Source organism: Petromyzon marinus, unplaced genomic scaffold, assembly GCF_048934315.1.
Source record: "Petromyzon marinus isolate PM22_M1 ecotype Great Lakes invasive population unplaced genomic scaffold, UKy_Petmar_22M1.pri1.0 PM_G_Scaffold_81, whole genome shotgun sequence".
Classification (NCBI taxonomy): domain Eukaryota; kingdom Metazoa; phylum Chordata; class Hyperoartia; order Petromyzontiformes; family Petromyzontidae; genus Petromyzon; species Petromyzon marinus.
In genome coordinates, this window is record NW_027423037.1 from 790,448 (window position 1) to 798,401 (window position 7,954).

Sequence of the window (7,954 nt, forward strand, 5' to 3'; positions counted from 1 at the left end):
GTTAGAGATTAACTTAGTTGCATATTAACTTAGTTAGATATTAACTTAGTAAGAGATTAACTTACTAAGATATTAACTTAGTAAGAGATTAACTTAGTAAATATTAACTTAATAAGATATTAACTTAGTAAGAGATTAACTTAGTAAATATTAACTTAGTTAGATATTAACTTAGTAAATATTAACCTAGTAAGATATTAACTTAGTAATATATTAACTTAGTAAGATATTCACTTAGTAAGAGATTAACTTAGTTAGATATTAACTTAGTTGGATATTAACTTAGTAATATATTAACTTAGTTAGAGATTAACTTAGAGATTAACTTAGTAAGAGATTAACTTAGTAAGAGATTAACTTAGTAAGATATTAACTTAGTTAGAGATTAACTTAGTAAGAGATTAACTTAAAGATTAACTTAGTAAGAGATTAACTTAGTAAGAGATTAACTTAGTTATTAACTTAGTAAGATATTAACTTAATTAGAGATTAACTTAGTAAGAGATTAACTTAGAGATTAACTTAGTAAGATATTAACTTAGTTAGAGATTAACTTAGTAAGATATTAACTTATTAAGAGATTAACTTAGTAAGATATTAACTTAGTAATAGATTAACTTAGAGATTTACTTAGTTAGATATTAACTTAGTAAGAGATTAACTTAGTAAGATATTAACTTAGTAAGATATTAACTTAGTAAGAGATTAACTTAGTAAGATATTAACTTAGTAAGATATTAACTTAGTAAGATATTAACTTAGAGATTAACTTAGTTAGAGATTAACTTAGTAAGATATTAACTTAGTTAGAGATTAACTTAGTAAGATATTAACTTATTAAGAGATTAACTTAGTAAGATATTAACTTAGTAAGAGATTAACTTAGTAAGATATTAACTTAGTAATAGATTAACTTAGAGATTAACTTAGTTATAGATTAACTTAGTAAGATATTAACTTAGTAAGATATTAACTTAATAAGAGATTAACTTAGTAAGATATTAACTTAGTTAGAGATTAACTTAGTTAGAGATTAACTTAGTTATAGATATTAACTTATTTAGATATCAACTTAGTAAGAGATTAACTTAGTAAGATATTAACTTAGTTAGAGATTAACTTAGTAAGATATTAGCTTAGTTAGAGATTAACTTAGTTAGAGATTAACTTAGTAAGAGATTAACTTAGTAAGAGATTAACTTAGTTAGATATTAACTTAGTTAGATATTAACTTAGTAAGAGATTAACTTAGTAAGAGATTAACTTAGTGAGATATTAACTTAGTAATATATTAACTTAGAGATTAACTTAGTAAGATATTAACTTAGTAAGAGATTAACTTAGTAAGAGATTATCTTAGTAAGATATTAACTTAGTAATAGATTAACTTAGTAAGAGATTAACTTAGTAAGAGATTAACTTAGTAAGATATTAACTTAGTTAGAGATTAACTTAGTAAGATATTAACTTAGTAAGATATTAACTTAGTAAGATATTAACTTAGTTAGAGATTAACTTAGTAAGATATTAACTTAGATAGATATTGACTTAGATATTAACTTAGTAAGAGATTAACTTAGTAAGAGATTAACTTAGTTAGATATTAACTTAGTAAGATATTAACTTAGTAAGAGATTAACTTAGTAAGATATTAACTTAGTTAGATATTAACTTAGTTAGATATTAACTTAGATAGATATTAACATAGTAAGATATTAACTTAGTTAGAGATTAATTCAGTAAGATATTAACTTAGTAAGATATTAACTTAATAATAGATTAACTTAGTAAGAGATTAACTTAGTAAGAGATTAACTTAGTTAGATATTAACTTAGTAATATATTAACTTAGTAAGAGATTAACTTAGAGATTAACTTAGTTATAGATTAACTTATTAAGATATTAACTTAGTTATATATTAACTTAGTTATATATTAACTTAGTAAGAGATTAACTTAGTAAGATATTAACTTAGTAAGATATTAACTTAGTAAGAGATTAACTTAGTAAGAGATTAACTTAGTAAGATATTAACTTAGAGATTAACTTAGTAAGATATTAACTTAGTAAGATATTAACTTAGTTAGAGATTAACTTAGTAAGAGATTTACTTAGTAAGAGATTAACTTAGTAAGAGATTAACTTAGTAAATATTAACTTAGTAAGATATTAACTTAATAATAGATTAACTTAGTAAGAGATTAACTTAGTACGATATTGACTTAGTAAGAGATTAACTTAGTAAGATATTAACTTAGTTAGAGATTAACTTAGTAATAGATTAACTTAGTTAGAGATTAACTTAGTAAGATATTAACTTAGTAAGAGATTAACTTAGTAAGATATTAACTTAGTAAGATATTAACTTAGTTAGATATTAACTTAGTTAGAGATTAACTTAGTTATATATTAACTTAGTTAGAGATTAACTTAGTTTTATTTTAACTCAGTTAGAGATTAACCTAGTTAGAGATTAACTTAGTAAGATATTAACTTAGTAAGATATTAACTTAGTAAGATATTAACTTAGATATTAACTTAGTAAGATATTGACTTAGATATTAACTTATTAAGATATTAACTTAGTAAGAGATTAACTTAATAAGAGATTAACTTAGAGATTAACCTCGTTAGAGATTAACCTCGTTAGAGATTCACCTAGTCAGGGATAACTTACTAACAGTTATTTCAAAGTAAATAAACAGCAATGGTTTAACACAAAGCAACATTCCACACACGTTCAACATTCACCAGTCTGGCTCGCTTCAACCAATGCTGGTGAACTGCAAGATGGATCATTACAGGTGAAGGACATTTTTATTTAAACTTTCGTGACTGCAGCGGTCCGTATTCTAACGGTTCTTTCGGTAAAACAAAGTTAACGTACATAGAAAAAAATAATAATCCAAATAAAGCGATTAAAAATATCACGACCTTTCGGTTGCAACACAAGCGTATGACGGACCGCTTTGTGTTTGCGTATCGAAACGTCGTGATGTTTTTAATAACTTTTTTTTCGATCTACGTAGCTTAATTAAAAGATACTCTTTGGTTCTTTCGGTAAAGTCACGTAGGTATACATTTTATATAGAGTATGGATTCCTGCAGTCACGAAAGCTTCAAATCTAGATTTTACTGAAAGAACCATAGAACACAGGCAAGGACCCTATCAGATATGGGTCCTATAACCAAAGGCAACATCACCCCCTGCCGGCAAATACCTGTTTAGGTTGTTCTATGGATGTCATAGGCACGTGGAATTTCCATTTGGCTCAGGGTTGTGTTTACCTTGTGCTCCACAAGGACAAGCTGTCATGAGGGGGTCCCTTAGGCTAAAATGAAGCTGACGCTCAGATCATTTGTTACAGTGTGTGTGCAATATGAATACATTTATAATCTTTCACAACTATCGACATATGCCTTCAACTAATGTTTGTATCATGTATTTCACTGTCTAAAAACATCTAAATACGACAAAAAAACAAAGTGAAATCACGCGTCGCTATGTGCAAATGACTGCGTACAGTGTTAGCATTTTTATATTTGCATGGCACGCCTTAAGTGTACTACATTTCGAGGACAACATTTGCCCTTTGATGGGTCAAAACATGTTTTTTACATTTTAGCACCCGATTTGAAGATGGATTGTAGCCCTTGAACGTCATTGTCCCATAGTTGTGGAGTTGGGTGCTCTATGCAATGCATTTGGATTAATGTGGCTTATTTATAGCACCTCATCTCAAACAACGCGGTGGGCATGTTTACTCTATATTATTAATCTACGTTTTACATTTAATTATTAATGAAAAACACAGTTGCGTAATATGAATATGTACAAAATACATAGCAGTAGTAATGATGGCTACTACAATAATGTACTTCATGAAGGTTGACTAGAGTACATTTTTTATCGTATTTCCCATTGCCATGACAACAAACATTTGTTGCAACATACGTATTGTGGTAGCAATGATGGTCTGCTAGCTTGCAGGGCCGTGAGAGAAAGCGGCGGCTTATTGCGGAGGCCTTTATCCAGCAGTGGATCGACCATGGCTGATGACGATCCACTGTAGTGCCCTCATCTATACGCAGAAAACGAATCGCTGGTGTGTTGCATGATGAGGTGGCCCAGACCCTTTCACACGATGCTCTATTTGAAGTTAAACATCATATTCACGTGGAGCCACATCTCCACATTCGATATAAAATGTTGCCAGTATCAAACACACCGTAATACCCGCACCTCCGATTAGCACGGTTGGCTACGTACGGGGCAGAACACGCGTACGTGTGTGTCCACACTTCTACACGAGGATAAGTGGACGGAGATAAGCATTGATATTTGGATCCACCAACAATACCCCGCATATCGGTGTGGATAAGAAGAGTTTCCAACATGCGCGTTGCTATATGTATGAGTTCCCTAACACAGAAACGGAATTCTTGTTTTGCAAGAATAATGCGAGAATAATGTGATGTTTGTTGTTGTCGTTACAGTGTTCACAAAGGCGTGGAGTCGATGGATGGCTTTGGCCAGTATTCTGGTGCGTATACCAATGACTTTCAAGGAAATCTCAAATGCGGCGATTCCTCAGAAAGTAGAGAAGCCAAAGAGAACGTTGGAGGTGAGATAATGAGACTTGGTGTATGAGTACATGTGATGGGTAGTCTCAAATGGTTTCGTTTTATTGTTGCGTAAAGCATCAGTCGCTTCACCAGCATTGGTGCAAGCAAGCTTGAAGATACTCAATGTCGAAACCAATACAGAGCTTTCCTGTGTTGTACCAATGCTGCTGATGGGATGTGCAAATCATACTTTTATATTTTTTTACGTGGAGGCGCATATATGGGAAGGGGTCATAGCTGCTTATTTATGTAGTTACCTATAGTATTCTCCACAATCGTGCTCATTATACGTTTGTGTTAACTGTACATTGCAACCTTCTTCCTAATATTCCGAAGGGACTTTTCAGATTTCTCTTTAATTGTATAATTATGTAATAATAGGGGTTTTCCCCTTTTTTCTGGCAACAAAACTGAAACCTTTTTAACAAGGATTCACGTTACTGCATAAACCACAATAATTGCAGTCAAAATGCAAACAAAAAACATACTATGATAATATATGCATTGTCCTTGAAACTGAAAACATATCTCTTTTTTTCCCCAGAAAACTCGGAAGACTTTAGTATCAGTGAAATGCGATCAGTTTCTGAAATTCGTATCCTTTTTTAGATTGCCTCTTTAAAACAAAAAAATAATCGATCATATCAAGTGAGGGCCCTTGCCTGTAAGATTGGTATTTCACTCACCAGAATTGAGCTTCAACCGGACTAGACTTTGCTTTTTTGTTGTTGCATCAACGCTGCTGAAATTATTCACTCCGAGAAAGACGTGTGGCCGCTCGGATGTGTAATACATCGCCTTATTTTTTTATATTATGTGCAGGGACAGGTATGTGACAGAGGAGTATTGCATGCTTGATGTTTTTGTGCTATTTTTACTATGTTCATTTGTGAACATTCAACAAAATGTATATGAAATTAATGAGTGGACTTCCTTCAGCTGTGTTGCTTTTGAAACGAAGTAAGAACCAACCAGGTAGGCTTCAGCGGTAGAGGGATCAGCTCACAATCTCAAGGTTGTGAAATTCAAATCCTGATTGGAGGTTGACTCAGCCCATTTTCCCTCTGGGGTTAATATAAAATTATTACCACTTTGTTGGGGAAGTCAACTGGTTGTCCTATAAGAATGTGGAATTTCCACCACTGGTTCAGGGCTGTAAACAGGAGTTTAGCACCGCCTCAGTGCTCATTTGAGCAGGAAATCACCGACTTTTTTGTTTACCTTGTTTACCTTAGAAGTGTCTTAGTCTGTCTTCTGGGTTCTTTCGGTAAAGTCACCCACGTTAAAGGGAAATAATAAAATAATAAAATAAAACAATAATATAAAATTCTCACGACGTTTCGGCCACAACACAAGTAACCTTCTTCTGTCTTAGTCTGGTGCTCTATCATTGTGTCATCTATATATTCAGAGTGGTCCAGATGTTTTGTGACCCCCCCCCCATTTAATTCACAAAACCTTCATATTTTTAAAATAAAGTTTCTTCAAAACAGAAATGAATACACAAAGGGGGAAAATGTTACGAGTCAATTAATTGGAGGTCACAAAACATCTGGAGCACCCTTCAGAATATAAATAACAAACAATAACGTCAATGAAACCACAATAATTAAAATACTTGCTGGATTGTGTGACATTGTGTGTTTTTATGAGCAAAAATGTAGTTATGCTTTCTGAAAAAGGTGTTGAGACTCAGTGAGACTCTCATTGATAAATAAGCGTAACAACGACAATAACCCCAAACAATGCGAATGTACAATTTCCTCATAATAAATGTTAGCACATGTTTGTCTTTGAATAAAGTAACAAAAGTCTCCTTTTTCAGTTATTCTCCACGGGAATTCATAATCCTAAACATATGTTATCCTAAACTTACCTTCAGCGTTGCCTTACAGACATATTTTCAAGGAGTTTCCTTTTTTTAACTCGGTTCAGTCTCGCGTCATGGATGACGTAAGTATATGGCATTTTACACTTAAACAAACGTGTAACTTACGGTTTGATTTCTATGCAGTGATACCAGTTTTGTTTTGCTCGGTACTATACATCTTCATTACTGATTGTAACTATGTCTGTGGAATGTACCAAGAGGGTTGATATTAATGGTCATTACTAAGTGAAACAATCATAAGGTTACAACGTTTAAGATTTCTAGAGGTAATCATACAGGCATATTTAACACGTAGGCTTTCGCGACCAATATTATTCACCATTCTGGCGAATTGCCCGATGATGCTGGATGTAATTACCAGCGAAACGTCGTACTCAAACTGTAAATGGTGTGGATTCACTCTTCAACACACCGGTGGGCTATAGTAGTGAACTATTTGTCTTTTGTCAACGTGACACTTTTTTGCTGATTGGCCGTGTCGGGTGGTGGAGGGTTACGACACATTTATAAATAACGCGATCTAACCCAAAAACCTTTATTATGAATACATGCATATCATGCAAGCATATGCATGCTATGATGAGGTGACTGAACAGCAGAGTGAGCGGCTCACAATCTGAAATTTGTTATTTCAAATCTAGGTTGGGGGTTAACTCACCCCATCATCCTACCAGGGTTGATATAATTGGTACCACTTTGTGGATGAGTCAGCAGTTATTACCCAATGGAGAGACAGACTCATCCCCAACTTAACACCGCCTCAATGCTTAATTGTGACTAACTCTGCCGAATTGATAACACTTGCACAACTTCCAAGAGGCAATGACAGTACCTCATATGAATGCTGGAGATGCCTTTACACGATGTTTAACAAACTTTGTCTTACATTTTTTAAAATTAAGATTCTGTACACAAACAGACCTGTAGTGGTTTGTGCTCCGACTGGTTCTGGGAAGACTGTTATTTTTGAGCTGGCCATAATTCAACTCTTAATGGAATGCCAAGGGCCCTCCTACAATGCAAAAGTTATTTATAGTAAGTACGTCTCTTAATTGTTGCATTATACATTGTTGCAATTGCCCACGCGGCATTGCATTCGTACAACAGCAAGCACGCTTGATGTAGACCTGTGTGAGCATGAATGTGACGCGCACCCCCTAGTGGCCCCCATCAAGGCACTGTGTCGGGAGAAATTCGAAGACTGGCAGAACAAGTTTGGAGCACTCGGCATTCAGTGCAAAGAGCTTACCGGAGACACGGACGTCGATGATTATTTTGAGACACAAGATGCCCAAATAATATTGACAACACCGGTAAGTGTTGAAAAAATAAATACGCTGACAATACGCCTCCTTCACGTAGCTGTCCTTCCACATTAAAATTAAGGGTATATTTTTAGACATCCCATCAGCCACCACACGACCTTCTGGGATCAT

The 7,954-nt window shown here is 33.4% G+C and overlaps 1 long non-coding RNA gene across 1 annotated transcript; it reads left to right on the plus strand.

Moving 5' to 3' along the window:
• The first annotated feature begins 2,735 nt into the window (after positions 1–2,735).
• Positions 2,736–7,805, plus strand: LOC142921542 (uncharacterized). The gene is made up of 6 exons (XR_012939531.1): positions 2,736–2,805; positions 4,499–4,626; positions 5,172–5,222; positions 6,510–6,580; positions 7,421–7,553; positions 7,680–7,805. It is a non-coding gene; the product is annotated as an uncharacterized LOC142921542 (long non-coding RNA).
• The last annotated feature ends 149 nt before the right edge of the window (positions 7,806–7,954 follow it).